The sequence below is a fragment of the Drosophila busckii genome, chromosome 2L (genome assembly GCF_011750605.1).
Source record: "Drosophila busckii strain San Diego stock center, stock number 13000-0081.31 chromosome 2L, ASM1175060v1, whole genome shotgun sequence".
NCBI lineage: Eukaryota > Metazoa > Arthropoda > Insecta > Diptera > Drosophilidae > Drosophila > Drosophila busckii.
Window position 1 is genome coordinate 17917243 of NC_046604.1, and position 4784 is coordinate 17922026.

The following is a 4784-nucleotide window of genomic DNA, read 5'->3' on the forward strand; positions in this document are numbered from 1 at the left end:
CCCTTTGCAACACACACAGTGAACCTTTTTTTTTTTGATATTGTTATTGTCATTGTCATTGTCTTCGGCTTGTTTGCACACATGTCCATACAGCGAAAATTTGTGACAAATCGCTACAGGCGTGTTAATAACTAACGGCATACATATAGTTATAAAAAGTCACCCCAGTCGTATCATAGCCTCGCCCATTATTGCGACTCATCTTCGCTACGATTTTGACATTTCAATAGCTGGGCAGATGTTTTGCTCGAGATTAGCCGAATGCATTTTAAATTATGTAAGCCCTAGTCAATATGTTAAAAAAAAAAGGAAAGCAGCTAATGTTCAGATGGGTCTATAGATAGTTGCATTTGTTTCAAATGAATGCACAGCACTTGCTTACGTTTGAATGCGTTTGTTTTTTAAATATTTGAAAATTTGCACAAAGCCAAGATTTTATTTTTTCGCCCCAATTTGTAAGTTATGCAATTTTTGTATATGTTAAGTTATATAAAAATTAACTGTACACTAATGCTAAAGGCAATCTATAGCCTTGCTTTTAAATAGTCTTAATACTATCTTTTTTAACGCCATGTCAAATTATTTTGAATGAACGCTGCCGTTTATTTAAAAAATTTGCCAGTTGCTTTTTAAATTTTCCAAATGTGAAGATCTGCATAATTTTTTATATTTTAAACAACAAAAAAATAAATCAATGCTTTAAAGGAACTATAACTTGCTTAGTAATTTGTTTTGCAAATTACTAGTCATTATGATTTTGGTTATTAAAGAATTTTTTTTATTAATATATATTTTACTATACTTTGGTATTATATTTAATAAATTTGGCAATGTTTTAATAAAGCTAAGCTTTGTTTTAAAGTAATAAAACGCAATTATTTATGTTTGCATATTGTTTATATCATAAACTTGTATTTTATTTTCTATACCAATTAAGATTAAGATTGTTGGTGAGCCATATAAATAAGTATATGTACAATAGCAGCTCTAATAATAAATTACATATAATTGTTAATGATTATTATTAAGTTTAATAGGAGTTTTAATTACAAACTAAATACACATGTTTGCATATTTTTAACAAATCGAAAAGGTCTGAAGGTTAAAAAGAAATGTGTTAATAAGAATTACGTGCATCAGTAAAATAAAATTTATATTCTTATTAACAATTTCTTTATCATAAAAGTTATTTTTTAATACGTATTTTTTATCTCTCGTCTATTTCTCGTTTTATTTTTATGCACATTCGTTTTCACTTCTTGCTATTTTATTATCTAACACACAATTGTTCAGCATAGTTTAATTTAATTTCGTATCTACGGCTAGCGCATAAAAATGTTGCGCATTTATTTTAATATTCGCTAGCAAATCATCGAGCACGTTCGTTTCTTTTTCTCTTTGGTTGAAACAACTGCAACAATTTTAGCAATGAAAATGCAACATTTGATTTGTATTGCCAAGTTGTTTGTTGTTGTTGTGCTGTGCTTCTCTTTTTGCTTAATACAGTTATTGACACGTAAAATTGGCGTCTGGTTCATGCCCCCCCCCCTTCAATCTAAAAACGTGCAACGCTTTTTGGAGCCTATGGCGATTTCCAATTGCTGACACAATTCGCGCTGACATGGCCAACCAATCGTTCAGTTTGCTACCGATTCCTGTGCATCCTGGCGCTGACTATAAAAAGCTGAGAGCATACACTGTAAAAAATAATAAAAGCTTTGAAATAATTTTAAAAAATATTTAGCTAAATATTTAGTTTCATATTTTTACATATTTGAGATTTTTATAAATTTTTGATATTTGTTTTTTTTAAATCTTGCTTTATATAATTTTAAATATTAAAGATTTAATACATTTAGTACAGCATGCACTGTAAAAAAATAATAACAGCTTCAAAATTATATTAAAAAATATTTATAAATATTATTTTAATATTTTTACATATTTGAGATTTATAATTACATTTTTAATATTTTTTAATTTTAATCTTGCTTACATTTATTTTAAATATTAAAGTTTTAATACTTTTAGTACAGAATGGACTAAAAAAAATAATAGCAGCTTTAAAATTATTTTAAAAATATTTATAAAAATATTTAGTTTGATAAATTTACATTTTTATTTTTAATCTTAATTTAATTTAAGATATTAAACGCTTAAAACATTTAGTAATGGCTTTTAGTATTTTTTGCTTACGCTGAAACTTACTACACTATTTTTTGCAGTGTTGATAGGCTACATTGCAATTTTATTGCTGGCGCTTGTGTCCAAGTTTTGTTGATTTTTTGGCAATTTCTGTTGGCCGCTGATATTCAATTTTGTTTGATTGCTGTCGCTTTTAGTTGCAACAATTTGTTCACTTTTCGCACGATGTTTACATTGAAAACGTTCTAAAGCGCGCACATATTTCAAATCGATTGCATGCCACACCAAGAGCTCAAAAAAAATAGATGAAAATCAAATAGCAGCCAAATTATGAATGAAAAGAGTTTGAATAGCTAAGCTAAGCGGATTAAAATTAGCGCATGTTGCATGCAGCATGTTGCACGTTGCTGGTGTCGCATTCAATGCGTAATTGGAGACGGAAACGTGCCACGGCTCAAGCGCTAATTATGAAATTAAATGCGTATTAGCATTAAAATTACCTTGACAATGGACCAACTGTTCATATAAAAATATTTTAAAAAATTACTTAAAGCTTACGGCACGACAGACAGTTGATCGATGCCACCCTTAAGCGCTGCCCACCCACTTGGCATGATAAATTTAATTCCGCTTCTATTTTGATGGCACTTGTCAATTCAAATACTTTTGGCAATCTTTTTTCTCTCGGCGCCGCTGCTTTTGTTTTCAGAGCTCTCAAGGCAAATGCTGCGAAAAGTTGAAGGATTTTGACGCATTAGTGTGACGCCCAAGGCAGACAAGTTGACAAAGTGCCAGCAAGTGGGTGGGCCCAGCCCAGTCGTAGACACATTAGTCTAAAGCGCACCTGCAGGCAAATTAATGCAACTTGTTGTTTGTTTGTATTGTTGTTGCTTAAATTATAAGCTAAGCAGTCAGTTATAAACAAAATTTATGCAGCTATTAACTTTTTGATTGCATACTTTTGGGTGCAAGTTGGTATTAAGCAAAATAGTTTAGAATTTATGCTTAAAGTTTTAAAAACAATTATTATAATAACATAGCAAATTATAAAAAAAATCTATAGTCGCTATAAATAGTTAAAAAAGTTGCATTGATATATAAAAAATGCAGTTATATGTTAATTTATTTGCCTAAAGTTTTAACAACAATTATTTCAATGATCAAGCATATTAAAAATATATATATAGTCTCTATATTTATATATTATATTAAAAAAGTTGCATTCAAATATTAAAAAGCAGTTATATGTTAATTTATTTATTTAAAGTCTTAAAAACTAATATTTCAATAACAGCAAATTACAAAAATGTATAATATAAAATGCGTGTAATAATAAAAATAATTAACAATTTATAAGCAATTTTCTTTGTTATATTTTAAGATTTACATGCTCTCTAAATTGCAATTATTTTTAATATTACTACCCTCATTTTTTTTAGCCACATGCTGTGCCGACAAATTTGTGTTTAAATTTTAAAACCATAATTTGCCAACACTCAAAAAGGCACAAGGCGCAGTTATTAGCCGCGGGGGGTGAAATAAAGGGGTGACTACAGCGCCTTGGGAGGAAGTTGTGGCAGTCCACAATTGAATTTCAAAAAAGTAGAAAATGAAAAGTGAAACGAAAACGAAAACAAACAAACGGTTAGATAAACAAAGTAACCTGAGTATAAAGCAGTGATGATAATGATGAAGGCAAGAGGGTGTGAAAATGAAATAAGTATAAACAAATAGTAGCAGGCTTAAAGTCAAAATACAGGGTTGGAAAATATGTTTTTTGATTTTTTGCAGCAATTTCTTTTAAAGTTGTGAGGGTTCAAATTGAAAACAACAAACTGTTTGCTTTACTGTCTGCAGTGACAGCTTCAGCTTTTGTCATTGTCAAGCGCGCATTTCCTTTGCCACGCCCACAACGCACAGCACACAGCCCACATTGACTGCTGCTCGTTTTAATAAAGTGTTGCTGTTGTTTTCGTTTGTTTGCTTGTTTGTGTGGCAGCAACCACAGATGTCCAGCGATCTCATTAAGACGCAGCAGCCCAAATTGCCGCTGCATGTTGCAACTTGCAACGCGCTGCATAAATCACGCTGTTTAATAACTAATAAACGCTTGTCGCCTGTCGCTGACCTCAGCACCCCACCAGCCCACCGACTCCCTCAAGTGACAGCTGTCACTTTAACACACACACACACACAGAGACAATCACACACTCATGTATGTGTAAACAATTGCAGCCCGTCGTGCCACATCGAGCATGCCCCAGAGGCAGCCATCAGTTCAGATCTTTTTATTGTGATTTTTCGCTATATTAAGTAATCATTTTTTATAGCACTCAAAGTCAGCGCTACTTTTCTCTAGAGAGCTGCTTACAAAAATTGCCATTGTCAATAGCTGAAATTTATTAAAAGAAAAAGCTGCACAGTTGTCTTAAATAAATAAACTAACATATAAAATTCAGTTATAGAAAATTCATTTATATATATATTTACTACAATTTTTTTCACATAATATATAAATATAGCTACTACAGATTTATTTTAAAATTTGCTATGAAATTGATATAAATAATAAATAATAATTTTTAAAACTTTAAAGCAATTTATATGTTTTTTGTTTAATTTTATCTCAACTTTTTTAA